This window comes from Heliangelus exortis, chromosome 2 (assembly GCF_036169615.1).
Source record: "Heliangelus exortis chromosome 2, bHelExo1.hap1, whole genome shotgun sequence".
NCBI lineage: Eukaryota > Metazoa > Chordata > Aves > Apodiformes > Trochilidae > Heliangelus > Heliangelus exortis.
The window spans coordinates 127,506,568-127,523,161 of NC_092423.1; the positions used below are offsets into that span (position 1 = coordinate 127,506,568).

Below are 16,594 nucleotides of genomic sequence, written 5' to 3' on the forward strand. Positions count from 1 at the left end.
TTATGCCACCTGTACATGACAAGTGTGGATGTCACTCAAGTCCTGATGTCAGAAGTCAGAACTTCATATACAAATTAGATGTTTTTCTTTCAAATGCTAGAGTCTCTGCTTGAAAGTCCAGTTCTTAGAAAAAGCAGTTGGGCATTGGAAATGCAAGTTTGAAGTACCTAATATGATTAATTGAATACATATATTTTTAAAAGTCACTGGAAGAGGTGAGCCTGCTCATCCCTAGTGTCTTTCTCTGGCTGAAATAACTTCCCTGCCACAGAACAACTGCTTAGAGGTTGTAACCACACAGGGAAAAAAAAAAGTCTCCTATGTCAAATACATTACAAAGTCCATAAGCTTTACAACAGCCATGACATGGTGCCACAGCTAAAATCACAAGATGAAACTCAGCAGTGAGACTGATGCCTTCAGCCAGCTATTTCTCTGAGTAAATCTGATGAAAAGAAGGCAAACATCCAGGTGTTTGTTGTTTGAGTCATTGTTCAAGGAGTCAGTTTTTTCCAGAAACAACTCATATTGTTAGTCACATCCTTTTTCTCTCTCCCAATTTATCATCTTTGTCATTCCTCCCTCACTTCCTTTTAATATTTTCTCTGTCTTTTTATTTTTACTCCTTTTTTTGATTCACCTGTTGTCACTCTGCATACTTCTTCCATTTCCAAAACTAACGGAACTTTCCTAACCTCAGCTTCTTTACCTTTCTGCTTGTTTAGAAAATATCTTTTATGGATCTCTTAGGGCATGATAATTTCAAAACATCAGCATGTGTCAAAACAAGCTAGCATCAGTGGAGGAGAAAAAAAAAGCATAGAAAAATAGTGATTAAAAGACACTCAAGTTTTTTGTTATCTAGTTCCTTTACCTCTCTCTCCTGAGGTAGAATCAGCAACACCTGCCATCTTTCTGATTGTAAAAAATGCAAATAATGGCCACTCCTTGTCTCCCTAGGTAAACGATTGTGGTGCATCCAGACATCTGTTTATTCACGTGGATGCTGCTCAATCACTCTCCACTTTTGCTGCTGAGCTGTTCCCCAGATTCTCCCAGGTGAGACTTCCCAGTGCTGCTGAGGACAAGCTCTTAAAAACTATATTTACTGAGCAATGCAACTCTTATGTGCTTATACAATATTTTCATGCTGTCTCCCTTGCATCGGTAGTTGCACTTCAATAGTTCTGATCTTGTCTGTACTTGCCTATACCATACACTCACCCTTAGTGGTGTAACATACTTATGATTGTCTTTGTGCTATGAATCTGAGGATATGGAAAAGCTCTGATTTAACACTTTTGCTTACTACCCTTTCTAATACTGCTTCTGCATTGGAACAAACGCTCTACATTTCAGTGATGCAGAGACCTCGTCATTCCTGATTATGTTTTTCTTTGGTTTGTTTCCTATGAGATTGGTTTTATCAATAAGCTTATTTTACAGAAATCTGTGTTTTTCAAGTCCTTTGTTATTTTTTTCCTTTCCTCTCTTTCTCTATGCAAGGACTGTGGTTTCTCATCATGGTATAATTACCAGACGCTTACATCACTCCTATATCCTGTACTCTGCACTTCAAAATAAACATATTCATCCTCACCAACATTTTTCTTTTTTTTCCTGACAGCTATTTCTGAAGTACTTTACCCTTCTGTACAACCAGTCTAGTCTCAAATTAGTTGTCCAGATCTCTGTGTTTCTCAGATTACTGAGAACAAATCGTTACAGGGCATTATATTACTTGCATTTAAGATGTTCTTCAGGCCTTCCTCTTACCTGCGTTTTTCTATTTTGATAGCTCTTTCTACTGGTTAGACACCTGTTCATGTTGAGATAGGAAGGAGATGTACCCAGCATCTCATGATTGATGGTCAAGGTCAGTGAAGCTACACCTCCTGTGTAACCCTGTTCCCTGCCCAGGAGATATGGCCCTTGAACGAGGAAAATTTTACCCAAGCTGTTGTATCAAGTTCTTTCCAGAATGTGATGCTCAATTTTGACCTGTTAACCTTCATTCCTGGCCAGATTCCTGGTGAGCAGCTAACAGCACCAGGAGCCCAGGTCAGCTGCCTAAAATGAGCTCTGCCTCAGAAGCAGAGATATTCTCTGCTTTCTTTCTTTCTTTCTTTGAGCTGTCATTGTAAATTGCTCATTTGCAGTAAGACATGGGCTCTGTCCTTCCTCATGGAAACTCACAGGTTGTTTCCACCCCACTGAGGGGTCTGCTTCTTCTCTGCTATTGCTGCCCTGTGTCACCAGCATCTTTGTCCATCCTTGGAGGACTCCATACCCACTATACTGATAAAATTCTCCCAGCCACTGATGCATCTCAGCACTTGCCACCTCCTCTGGCAGCTCTTCACCCATGTGTTACCTTGTTCTTCCCTTGAGCTGATGCTGATGCTACCTCACAGTTCAATAAATCCCCACCAGGACTTGGGCAGCGATATCTCAAGCTGCTTTCCTTTTCAGGTTCCTCTAAGCAGGATGAGGCTGAATTAGAAGCATTCCTGGCTCTGATGAGGCAGCACATCCACACTTTTGTTCCCAGAAGGTCTCCTTGAAGGCCTCAGTCATCCCCAGCCCTCAAAGGTTGCCCCACACATGTAGTGATCCCAGCCACGGAGCACATTTCCCCCATGAACAGGCATCTGACTTCTCACACAGCACAAAGACAGGTCCTGCTGGTTTGCCTTCCTCACTCCTGACAGAAAAGGCACATTGAGAAGTTCCCCCATTTGCTACTGTCAGGCTGGGGCCCCTGCTAGATGCTGAGCTAGTGCTGTTGTACTCCTGGGCTATTAAACTTACCCAGGCCAAGATGATAGATTTTAGTTTCCCTTTTTCTTCTTGCAAGCAATGACATAATGGAGCCAAATGGTTCTTCTGGAATAAACAATGCATATTCTGGAGATTACTTGTGTTTACACTACTTATTGCAAGACCTCCAAAGGAGATTAAAACTTGAGGTCCATATTGAAACACAGGGAAATTCACTTTCTTGCAGCTTACTGGTGTCCTCTAGTTAATTCTCATGACATTCTAGGGTGGCATATGCATTAGATGTTATGAACTGCATATTTAAAAATCACATTTTTTTTCCTTATAAATCTGTAAGAAGGATTGTTTTACCCCTTCCGTTTATTACCTAATACATAAAAAGACATGTCCATAATTTGCACAGCTCAAAAATATATAAAAAATGTGTCAAAACAAAATAGGAAACCCAAGTCTTTTCTCATCTACAGCCTGTTTAGAAAGCACGATAGTATTATGACATGAAACAATCAGCAAGCTGGTAGGCTGACACCATTTTTTGTTTATTCACACATGTATGTAAATACAGATGGCCTTAAGACCTGTGAAGCAGATGGTCTTACAGTACTCTATCATCTGCATGTACCTGCCCACCTGTAGGACATTGAAAAATGCATGATAAAACAAAATGTTCTCTAGGGCCTTGTTTATCACTGTGATCACGGATTCTGCTGCCTGGAATGTTATATATAGCAGTCACTGGATAAAAATCAGAAATAAGCCTGGGAGCCAAGCCCAGATGCCAAGATTTCCCTTTCAAATTGAAGCAGCACTCAGGTGCCCTTTATTTCCCTCCTCATGGAAAATCATGGCCAGGCAATCCCCACAGATTCTGGGGTCAGATCTGGGGCTCTGGGTCCCAGATGCAGGGACAAACAGACCTCCATGACCCAGAGCAGACATTCATGTCCAGCCTGGTGCTCAGCCCTCCCTGGACCCCATGCAGCTCCCTGCTTCTCTTTCTCAACTCCTGGTTTTGCCCTCCCAAGGTGCTTCACTGTCCTTGTTAGCTGGGTCAGCAGTAAACTCTGGAGACCTGGGGCTGGATTTTACTCCAAGTGCTTGAGAAAGAAGCCAAGCAGTATTTAAGCTTTTTCTGTTATCTGTTTCTCAACCTCTTTATTAAAAACAACTGTTAATATACAATGTGCATATATTCCAATATGCATATGTATATGGTGACTGACATACAAAGAAAAGCTAAACCAAAATTCACTGCACCATACAGACAAATCTGCAGCCCTCTGCCCCATAGCTCAGATGGAAATCCAAAAAACTGCCCTTTGAGTTAAAACTTCCTTCAAAAACTGGCACAAGCAATTGGAAGCTGATGCTGTTTGTCTCTGCTTCTCCCACCCACCTACCTTTGAGTACAAAATGTGTTTCTGCTGCTCAGGCTTTTCTGACTTTCATTTAGCCCTGGCTGTGTAAAAGCAGCAGTAGAGCACCAGTCCAAGACCCCCATCTCTTTAAATGGTGGGATTTATTGTTACCGTGCTAATACAAACCTAAAAAATTAAGAGTTTTACCATTAAAGATAAAATTGCTTCGTCTTTATAGTTTATAACCAGATTTTTTTACTGGGATGGGTTGAAAGAAATCAATCTTTCCTTAAGCAGAGATGAGACAATGCTGGCTCATTTTCTCTTGGTTTGAGCCCTTCTCTTCTTCACGTAACCAGACTGACACTGCTTTACATCACAGAGGGGAACTTTTACAGCTTCATAAGGCACTAAGTGGCTCCCTGGAGCATCATACCTCTCATAAATATTTGTCCCAACAACTGTCATAGCCAGAAAAGCAGCAAACTTCAGCTCATTGGTAATTCTTACTGGTAGATGAGTTCCCAGAGTATGTTTCCCTAAACAACATCTGTATTTCCAACACTGAATTGGCTTCTTTGAAGACTTTGACAAAAGTAGGAATTGGTAGCAGGGGACTGAATATTCACATTGATTGGGACTAACAACGAAGGTATGTTACGACTAAACATTATTTTCAGGGTTTGTTTTAGTGCACATTCTTTTCAGAGGAACTGCCAGATGACCATAGACATAATTTCTATGGAAAAAATTGTCATTAATCTGTTCTATTACTTCTGATCTCAGCAGGACCACAGCATCTGGCGGCAGCCATGTCTGCAACTGGGAGTATTATGAATTTCCAGAGAAGTTCTAGGAGGGGACTTGAGACTCCAAGGGAATTTGGCTATTTCTTTTCACAGAATCACAGAATCATCCAGGTCAGAAAGGACCTCTGATATCATCAAGTCCAACCCTTGATCCACTCCCTCTGTGGTTCCCAGACCATGTCACTGACTGCCACATTCAGTCTCTCCTTAAAATCTTCCAGGGACAGAGAATCCACCACCTCCCTGGGCAGCCCATTCCAATGCCTGAGCACCCTTTATGTAAATAATTTCTTCCTAATATCTAACATAAACCTCCCCTGGCAGAGCTCAAGTCCATGCCCTCTTGTCTTACTGAGAGCTGCATGGGAGAAGAGATCAACCCCCCCTGGCTACACCCTCCTTTCAGGGAGTTGTAGAGAGTGATGAGGTCTCCCCTGAGCCTCCTCTTCTCCTGGGTGGCTGAACACCCCCAGCTCCCTCAGCCCTTCCTCACAGAAATTCTGCTGGATCCCTTCACAGCCTCCTTGACCTTCTCTGGACCTGCTCCAGCACCTCAATCTCCTTCCTGAACTGAGGGGTCCAGAACTGGACACAGGACTCAAGCTGTGGCCTCACCAAGGCTGAGTACAGGGGCAGAATCCCTTCCCTGGACCTGTTGGCCACACTGTTCCTGATACAGGCCAGGATGCCATTGGCCTTCTTGGCTACCTGGGCACACTGCTGGCTCATGTTCAGCTTCCTGTCAATCCAGACTCCCAGGTCCCTTTCTGTCTGGCTGCTCTCAGCCACTCTGTGCCCAGCCTGTAGCTCCCCATGGGGTTGTTGTGGCCAAATTGCAGGACCCAGCACTTGGCCGTGTTGAACCTCATCCCATTGGAATCATCCCAACTCTCCAGTCTGTCCAGGTCCCTCTGCAGAGCCCTCCTGCCTTCCAGCTGCCCCCCAACTTAGTGTCATCTGCAAATTTGCTAATGGAAAGTTCTATGGCTCACATCATTAACCTGCATTGATGATGAGACTGAATTTTATGTTTTGGACAGAATTTTACATTCATTAGAGGCCAAGCTGAACATAAATAATCTCATTTGTTTCGATTACCTCATTTGGTGATCAAGACCTGGTGATATGGATGAGCCATTAGAAGATAAGGCCTATGGTCTGCAAGAGAGGACTGTGTACATTTTGTGTTGCATCCACCTCAATGAACATTATTTAAAGTACTAATTCCTGTGCTTAGAATAGAAAAGGTCAGAAATACCACATCATTTTAACTTTTGGCAGCAGTGGATAACCAGCTTTCTTTGGCACACCATACACAAGCTGGGACCTCAAGGGACAATTCCTGTGACTGAATAGCTGTGGTATTGGGCTGTCAGTGCATGTACTTTTCTTCTGTAGTTCCAAAGACTGCAGTGCAACCATTTTAGCTCTTTCCCTGCATGATTTGTGACTTATATGGAAATGCCTCCTTGAACATATGCCCCTGCTTGCTTGACATTAATGGAAACTGCACGACTTAATGCCCCCCCTCATCTCACACCTTAAAGTCTCACACTAGTATCGGTCTCATGACGTTTCAAGTTAAAAGGGCTGTTTGTAGGATCAGTTTGTCAATTCAGGGCTACCTGTGCCTTTTTGCATCTCAGTGTCAGTGCAGCCAGAAGCTGAGCTGGTGCCTGTGAGCAGAGATGCAGCAGAACCAACATCCATCCTAGACCACAGAGACCAGCGAAGCTGAAACAAAATGCTGTGCATTCAAGGGTTAATTTCATGGTTAAAGACAGCAGTAACACGGGGCAGACTCACTCCTCAGGAGCCCAAACACAAGGTTAACACAAAGTTTAACTAAGAAACAGAAGCTCAAAGCCATTTCCTTTTACTCCAAGACTCCAGTGAGCTGCAGCAATCGGCGGAGCTGGGTCACAGCAGCTCCTCTAATCTCCTTCCAGGCTCACATTTCCTTTCCATAGCTGTTTTCCAAAACATATCCCCAGCACAGGTACAGCAGGGCAGGGCTGAGCAAACAGTTGCCTGGCACCCAGCAAGCTCCCTGCCATGGGTGGATTCTCCTCCCAGTCCAAAGGGAGACAACTATGCTTCAGTAGCATTTCTATAAAACAAAACCCAACTTGCTGAGAAAGAGTTTGCCTAAACTTCTTAGTTTTAATGGGTCTTCTGTAAGTGCTGAGTGGACCCAGAAGTTTGGCTAATGTCAAAGTTACATTTAGATAAGGCATTATGTGAGTTCCAAGTATTCTGCAGGCGTGGATTAATCCAATTCTGAAAGAACTCTGTAAGACAAATTATCTTCTTTTCACAAAAGTAGCGCCACTGCCAATTCCAGGAATTGAAAAACTATAATTCAAGCCCCAAAATACAAGGGCTTAAAAAGTTCTTCATAAGAACAACATGAATTAATGTCTTTTTGTTCACCTTTTGCTGTGTGACTCATAATGTTTCTTTATAGTTATGAAGATTAGACTTTTTTTGAACAAAAAGGGACTTCCCACACATTCACTGAATTGGAGAAGCTATCAAATAAAAAAATACAATTTTTTCAACAGTGTGCTGAGAAAACAGAAATACAACTTTGTCTAAACTTTCTTTGTATTCTTCGAATTAGTTAGTATGCTCTTTGTAGCTACAGAGATATTGATCTCCTATCTTCAGAGATATTTAGCTCTTATCTTTAACTAATCTAAAGGATGAGGAGGCTGCCATCAGTGTAAGGACTCAGAGTTATACTTGTGAAACAGTAGTCCTGGTAGTAATTTTTTTATTAATTCTGCTAGGAAGCTAAGCAGTGAATGTATAAATAGAAGCTATTCACATCCAGCACCTTCCATGTTCATGAAGTCTATTGACAGAGAGGAGAGATGGGATGAGGACAGGGTGCTGCTCTTTGTGGTAAATGGTTAGGGGGTATTGATAGAATTGAGGGGGGATTTTTTTTGTCCTTTGTTGCCCTAAACATGTTTAACTAAATTCTTAATCATTTTGGCAACATTTTAAATTTTAGGTCAGTGTTCAGACTTCTGCCTTAGATAGGTTTTTGATTAATTTCTTTTAGCCTTAATCTATTTGCATCTTTTGGTTACGGTGCTGCATTACTTGTGCAAAAGAGTCTAATTTTTTTTTTTTTTTTTTTTTTTTTAACTTCTCATATTTAGAAACTGAGAAAAGCTGCTCAGGAGGTGTGTCTGTTTCTTCTACTCTTGTGGCAGTGGTTTAGGGGGCAGGTGCTCAGTAGCCAACACGGCACGCAGGTGCTCCCAGGTGGATGCTGCTGTGCCCACTCCTCCCCCCAGCCAGCTGCACCAGAGTGAGGGAATACCCTTAAGTCTCAGCTGCTTTAAATTCAAAGTCTGGAATCTTCTGGCCAAGACGACTTCATTTACAACACCATGCAGCATTTTACACCATACTGACCACGACATTTACCCATCTTTCCTCTGCTCTGCTGTGAAGTTAGAGATTTCCAGTGAAGTGGCCAGCAAAGGTAAAATCATTTCATCCTATGGAGGAAACATCACCTTTGTCAGAATTGACATTTTTATTAATTCTCTTTTAAATTACACTCTTATTCTCTTATTCTAAATGCTTTTTTATATTATATTTATGTAATATAAATATAATTATATTTACTTTAAAAATACAAATAAATTCGTTCCTCCCATCAGAGACAAGGCAGTTTCAAACTGAAAGAAGGTAGATTTAGATTAGGCATTAGGAAGAAATTCTTTAGTGTGAGGGTGGTGAGACACTGGAACAGGTTGCCCAGAGAAGTTGTGGCTGCCCCCTCCCTGGAAGTGTTCAAGGCCAGGTTGGATGGGGCCTTGAGCAACCTGGTCTGGTGGGAGGTGTCCCTGCCCATGCAGGGGGGCTGGAACTAGGTGATCTTTCAAGTTTCTTCCAAACTGCTCAATGATCCTTTGATTCACTGATTATTTTCTTAATCCCCATTAAGTAAGAGTCCTTTTGCTTCCAGTAACACCTTAACTCACGAAGAATTAAGGAAACACAAGGTTTTTATTTTGTTTGCTGTTTTGGTTATTTTTAAAAGCAGGCATGAGAAAAGTAGCAGGTATTGACAATGGTATAGTCTTTCAGGTAAAATTGAAAGCTGGACTTTTGTGTATATAGTGTAAAAACAACAGGATTTTTATAGCTAAATCCTACAAACTATTAAATACTCATGCAGTTGATAGCTTCATGTCACTTCAAATTTTTATTAAATTAAACTTGGAGAGCACGACAGAAACAAATTTATTTTCCTTATTTTGTTTGTTGTGGTTTGGGTTTTTTGTTTTTTTTTTTTTTTGGCTGCTTGTAATTCAGTTTTAGATATGCCACATTTGCAGACTTTCTGCTATATTTTAAGAATTAATGTCAATTTTGATGGGTTTAGTTTGGCTTTTTTTACTTTGCTAAATGCAAAACCCAATGCAAGAAAAATCATTTATCAAAGATATTATAAGAGGTCTCCCAGAAACATTTTAATGCCATTAGGGATTTCTGTAGGTGTCTTTTGCTTCTCTACTGAGACAACTTGTGACTACTGTGTGAAGATCTGCAGAAGATGCAGATGATAAATGCAATCAAGACTTGCTTTTAGGGTGGTTTCTACTCTTTGCTGAAAGCTGGAATCCAGCTGATCCCTAGGGAAGTTCTCCTGGCCAGTGCCACAAAGCACACAGTGGGCTTTTTGTTGGAAGAGTGAAGCTGCTTAAGAGGAGATACAAAGCTTCTGCATGCATAATGGCTACATTATTTTATGAGAAAAATAATTCAGTTATGAGAAAAAGAGCTGTGATCATCCTGTGTGCCCCCAGAAGGTCTTCCAGGAGGAACATCTGGGGCCAGCTCTACTGGTGACAACCTGGGCACAGCTGTCACCCTCAGAAGCCAGCACAGCTGAGCTAAGCAGGTGTCTTGCACAGAGCAAGCCTGTTCCCCCCTTCATCTGCAGCTGCCATCTCACAACTTCTGAGTCAGTTGTTGGCCCTGTGCTCTGCTACCAGTTCAAAAATTTTCTCTTGCTCCTGCCATTGCCTGACTATCCTTATAGGCAGAAAGGAAACTTTCTGGTTGGCTGCATTATGGTTCCAAGCCCCACCCAACCCTCATTCCTATGTGCTTTGAAATGAAAGACTCACAAGAGGAAGGTGAAAAAAAAGACAAAAACAAAGCAAAGAAAACGCAACATTCCTAAGGGCTTTAATTATATTGGCTTAAGAGTATACAAATCCAAGCAGTCTCTGGCTCACTCTGTTTTTTTCTTTACAAGGAGAGCAGTCGTTCTCACATGCCCCTCAAGGTCCTTGCTTGCCAGTTTGAGCAGAAGCCTATGATTTTTAGCTGGATTTGGCCTCCTGGATGTGCAGCTGTGTAGTGGTGGGGTCAGCTCCAGCTCAGCTGTGAGATCCCAGGGGCTGTGGCCAGAGCAGTGGGTGGCAGATGGGCAGCACCTCTGAGGGCTACGTCTGTGTTGCTGATCACTTTTGATGTAGTCTGGTTACAAAACAGCAAAAATCACAAGGCAGAGAGAATCCACGTGAAGTGAACAGCATCAGTGCTATTTGCACAGTCAGGGATGGCAGGACTTCCATGGGCAGAACAAAGGGACAGCAGTATGTGGTATTCCAGGGAATTTTCTGAGGTGCTGTGCAGGGAGGCTCCTGCTGTGCTAAAAGCCTTGTAGATCTGCGAAGTCACGTTGGAAATACCATGGGGTTTTTCTAATTGTTTTGTTTCCTTTAGCTACACCTACTTATAGACACGTATGCTGAAGTCTGTACTAGCTGATTGTGGCCTTTTGTTTCTGTAAATATGGTTAATATTTTTGTAGCTGCTTTAAATACATATTGCACACAGGTTCTGTGGCTTCTGAGGAATTTTTTAATCTTGTAGTACAAGGTCAAAGTCTCAGCATTACCTATCTATGTGCCTTATACACACTGGCCTGCCATCAAGATAAACTAATTTTTTTAATTAGCAAGGTTTCTTTGTATTTCAGTAAGCTTTGGCAAAGACTTTGCTGAGGATAGCTACAATCACTTCAATTCAACATGAGCCATCAGTGTACACTTGCAGCCCAGAAAGCTAACTGGGTCCTTGGCTGCATCAAGAGGAGTGTGGCCAGCAGCTCAAGGGAGGTGATTCTCCCCATCTACTCTGCTCTCGTGAGACCCAACTTCCAGTTCTGGAGTCCCTTTTACAGGAGGGACATGGAAGTGCTGGAGCATGTCCAGAGAAGGATGATCAGAGGGCTGGAGCACCTCTCCTGTGAGGACAGACTGAGAAAGTTGGAGTTATTCAGTATGGAGAAGAGAAGGCTCTGAGACCTTATAGTAGCCTTCCAGTATCTGAAGGGACCTACAAGAAATCTGGTGAGGGACTTTTTAAGATGTCAGGTAGTGATAGGACTGGGGAGAATGGATTCAAACTAGAGGAGGGTAGGTTTAGATTGGATGTTAGGAAGAAGTTTTTCACCATGAGTGTGGTGAGACACTGGCACAGGTTGCCCAGAGAGGTGGTGGAAACCCCATCCCTGGAAGTTTTTAAGGCCTGGCTGGACAGGGCTCTGAGCAACCTGAGCCAGTGGGAGGTGTTCTGCACAGTCCCTGTAGTACTGGTACCAACTCCAGTCTTCCAGAGGCAAGTGTTTAAATCCTTTTGTGAATTTAAAATGCTCTGGTTATTTCTCTCTTCTACTTAAACAGAAATTCCCAATCATCATGCTGATGAAATTCTGCAGGTAGGAACTGTTGAAGTGGCCTTCAAGATGTGGAGCTGGACCATGGCTAAGTTTTGCCTGGACTTCTCCCAGCTGGCAGGCCTGTAAGTCCTCAGCCTCAAGGCAGAGCCCATGTTTCTTATCATCCTCATATTCCCAGGGAGCAGATGTCCTGTGCTGCCCACAGACTGGAGCTCACCTTCTGCTTCCTGCACCTCCCAAAATGCAGTGAGCTCCATTGAGACCTGCAAAGGCATTCAAAATGATATCTCAACCACTTTTGGTAGAAGCAGTACTGCTCTCAACATGCAGAGGGCAAAGTGAGATTCATGCTTTTAAGAAGCCTGGCTCTAGTCAGATCTGAAGCCAAGGAAGGGATCAAGAAGGTCAACAGCATCCTGGCCTGTATCAGAAATAGCATGGCCAGCAGAATCAGGGAGGAAATTGTGCTCCTATACTTGGCACTGGTAAGGCCACTCCTCAAGTAGTGTGTTCAGTTTCGGGCTTGTCACGACAAGAAGAACATTGAGGAGCTGGAACTTGTCCAGAGAAGGACAAGAAAGCTGGCAAAAAATCTAGAGCACAGCTTTTATGAGGAAAGTCTGAGGGAACTGGCGTTGTTCAGCCTGGAGAAAAGGAGACTGAGGGAAGATCTTATTGCTCTCTACAACTACCTGAAAGGAGTGAGATCGGGGTTGGTCTCTTCTCCCAAGTAACAAGTGATAGAACTAGAGGAAACAACCTCAAGTTGTGCCAGGAGTGATCTACACTGGATTATTAGAAAAAATTTCTTCACTGAAAGGGTTTCCAGGTGCTGGAACAGGCTGCCCAGGGAAATGGTGGAGTCACCAACCCTGATGTATTTTAAAGATGTGTAGTAGTGGTACTTCAGGACATGGTTTAGTGGTGAACTTGGCAATGCTGTATTAACAGATGTATTCAATGATTTTAAAAGTCTTTTCTAACCAAAGCCATTCTATGATTCTATGAAGAAAATTAGGGTGTCATCCTTAACCTTGAGGTCTCTGTAAGCTTAGAGAAGCCTCTCTTCAATGGAATTCTATGCTTGAAGTTACTTTTACAATGGAAATGTTAGCTGACTAGTGGGTCTACATGCTTTCATGGGTTGTAGTAATTTTTAATGGCTTTCAGTAATCTGGGCTGCAAGTTACAGAAAAAGTTCCCTGTACAAATGGAATGGAAAATTATATTTGCATATAAATTTGCTTCTTCTCTATCCAACATGCCTCCAGCTCTAAACAGTTTAGAGAAAAATCTGTAGTTAGTCTCTACACAGTATCTTGTTTCAGTGTGTGCCAAAGTGCAGAACACTTCCCACTTCTGGGTGCCACTCATCAGAGATAAGAGCACATCTTAAAGAAAGTATCAGATAGCCCGAATGAAACCATTTCCTTTTCATGAGGGAGAATTACATAACTTCTTACCCACAAAAAAACCAACAGATCCTTATTTAGCACTTTGTCCTTGTTTGATTCAATAAAAAGGATACTGTCTAGTCCTCAAAACACCACTAGTGTGGGTGACATCAGCTGGACTACTTGCTTGAGCAAACATCTGGCAGGACTAGTGGCAGTGCTCCTTGCAGAATGTAATCCTAAACACTGGCAGGGTTGACAGAGATGCTCTTTTCCAAGTTGCCACCACTTTTCAGTTTTCCATATAAGATTTCTAACTGCAAGAAGGCTTTGATGTAAGAATCCTTATGAAGACAAGCTTTGTTCCATGAGGAATAGAGGAACTGTGTCCTGCAGCCAGACAGGGGCAGTCTTAAGCCCACAAACCAAAGAATATAAATTTGCTTTGCCAAGGATATCAGAGGACAGTGTTCTGTATGGGTAAAACACTTGGGATATTAGGGGGGCATATTTATTCCATCACATATCTAACCCACAGGCTTATTTACTACAAGCTCTTTCCATACTTTCTTTCTTAACAGCCTAAAGAGTATCTGGGGCATGGACAGGAACCCAGCATGCTCCTGCCAAAGTGTTTATTTATTTATTGATTGATTGATTTTAACGTTTCCAGGACTCCATCAGCTGGACACAACATGAAGCCACAGCACAGATTCTACGGCAGCTTCACCAGTGAAAGTCCAAGTGCCCAAGGATTTCAGGCATACACTGGTGTAGCTGGGTGGTTCCCAAGTATGAGTGGTAACAAAAGTGCTGCTATGGATGCTAAGGGAGCATCCTAGCTCCAATGGTTCACTTGTGAATGGATCAGGTTGAGAAACAGAGGAAAGAGGAAAATATAGCTAAAAAGCAACTAAAATGATGCTGTGGTGGCAAAGCTTGAGAACTTCCTACTAGTCATCACTCAGTGATTCAGTATTATTTAGAGAGGAAATACATCCTGAACACCTTCAGAGCAAAGCTGTGAAAAATAAACACATGTTAAGCCCCAGGCAGGCACAAAATCTGCATCCTGGGTATGTCAAAATAAGGTTTGGCCCATTCCAAGTTCAAGGGAAATTAAACCACATGGCAATTCAGTGAAATGGGAGAAAACTTGGCAGAGCTGGAGGTCCCTCCTCCAGAGGGGTGGTCATTGTCCTCTTCACCCTGAGAGTGCTGCCTGCCCCGTGCCCTCAGGTCCCCAGCCTGATCAGCTTCCCTCAGATGGGCAGTGCCAGGTCCAGTGGGGGATGTGGCATCCTGGGGATGGCTGAACCCACAAAGGCAGTCAGGGGGACACAAACTCCACTCCCTGTATGTGGTACTGCCACAGTCAGACGTCAGAGTATCCATGTGACATTCTGAAGTTTCCCATTAAAAATTTCCACCTCCCTTTCTTTTGTCTAGCTCATAGAGCACACCAGCTCCAGGCAACATCTGCCTTGCTAAGTGGAGAATTTTGGGTGCTCACAAGCAGAGTCTCTGCCTTCTGCACACCATGCAGAAATATCTGAAATATGATATTTTCTTGATGTCAGAGCACTTGTACAAACTTGCTGCTTAGCATAGAAAGCATAAATAGACAGACATAGCTACCACCTAGAAAATAATTTGGTTTTCAAATTACTCAGGCATAACCTTCAAAACCTGCAGGAACAGTGTTACCCTAATCATTTTCTTAGCAAATTATTAACCAGGTGATGAGACAGAGCTGGCATGAGCCACACAGGATGAGGCTGCTCTCATGTGGGGCTGCATTGTCCTCACTGTCTGACAGCAGGGAACCTCTGGCAGAACAATTGCTAAAAACACAAGTAATTGGTACACTGAATTTCAGTGTCTTTTGGCAAAAAGCCTTTGATGATCTTACCTATGTGATCATAGAGGATAAACATGGAAATATTGCCAGCCCCTGATTGATGTGGTCACTGAGAGAGGAGTTCCTGCTTCCCATGACGTCTGCATGTGTGAGAATTAAATCCACAGTGCATCCATTGATTATACTGAAAATGTCTTTCCTTTACTTGGCTAAATTTTATCAACAATTCTCCCAAATCTGAACACACACAGAACCTTGTGAATGTCCATGGAGCCAAAGTAATGAATAATTTCTTAGCGTAGTTTTGTCCCAAAGCATAAGTAAACCTTTCTTCTTGCATTTAATCTGCCACGATTAAATTAATGCCGGGCATGCTCCCTAATTCCTCTTGTTGATCTGGTCTGTCTTCCTAAAAAGAGCTGTTTATAACAGCCATTACACTATAATTGGCATTCCTCGTGTTCTTAGCTTTTTTCTTTTTCTGTATTTATTTTATTTTATTTGGACTCTGTTACAGTTTTGCCATTTTGGCCTTGGTGTGCTCACTGCTGTGACTCACGTATTCCACTGCCACTGCCAGATCTCTGAGGCAGACATTGTAATTATCACATTAGGATCTGTCATTGTAGCCCTGACTGAGCAAATAGCCAGAGCAGTGATTAGAATTGCTGATTGATCCGTTTGGCGGCTTGGGATGCTCACATCTGAGATGAACAGAGGGATTGTGGATATTAAGAGTCTGAAATGTCAGCATTCGAGATTAAATTACTATTAATTAGTCATTCCAGGTATACTAGCTGTTATATATAGTAAGCAGAATGTATCTGACATCTGGAGAGATAAGCTACAATGGTGACTCAGATTCATCTCATAAGCTGTAGAAGGAAGCCCTGGCCCTAACTGTGTGCCCACAACTCACTGGAGACATAAAGCACACAGCAGACGAGCAGGGGCACTCCCAGGTGAAAATGGCAATGCCCTTCTGGCATGCAACTTGAGCATTGGAGTCCCAAGTGGGCATTTGGCCCATAGGACCAGGGACGAGCTAGAGCTCACCCAAAACAAGAGATGTACAGAGTCTAGATCCTCAGCACCATCCCTCTCATTCCACATTCAGGGGTCAGACATTAACACACCCTGACAGGTTCTGAGCAAACTGAAGCAACAACACCATGGAGGGGATGTTTTTGCTGGTGGCTTTTTACCCCACAGCTTCCTCCATGCTCTTGCTGAAAACTCAGGGCAAGCCAGGAGCCTGCAGGGTGGACCAAGAGGGTCAGCAGGATGTTGACTTTAACATGAAAGGTGGATGCAGCTCTTTAAATGGTTTGGCTCCAAAGGCAGTGCTGTGCTGTTCAGAGGGATCAGCCCTGGTCCAGCAGCAGCAGCAGAAAACAGACTTGCAGCAATGTCTGTTCCCCCTGGCCATGGGAAAAACATGGTGTAGGGGCATGTTATACATGACCAACATACAGCTCTTTGTGGCAGCCTGTGGCATGTCTGAGGATTGGGCCTACCACACTGTTTATTTCTTTTTAAAAATCAGTATGTTTTAGAGGGAAATGTTGATATCCTGGAAAGGCACAGGAGGAGATGAGAGAGGCAGTGAAAAGTTACTAGTTAACACCAAATTTTTATGATAACATCTGTGCATACAATGATCTTGTGAGCAT

The 16,594-nt window shown here is 42.9% G+C and overlaps 1 long non-coding RNA gene across 1 annotated transcript; it reads left to right on the forward strand.

Moving 5' to 3' along the window:
• The first annotated feature begins 1,009 nt into the window (after window positions 1-1,009).
• On the forward strand, window positions 1,010-2,912 carry LOC139793780 (uncharacterized). The gene is made up of 3 exons (XR_011724799.1): window positions 1,010-1,059; window positions 1,799-1,876; window positions 2,473-2,912. It is a non-coding gene; the product is annotated as an uncharacterized lncRNA (long non-coding RNA).
• The last annotated feature ends 13,682 nt before the right edge of the window (window positions 2,913-16,594 follow it).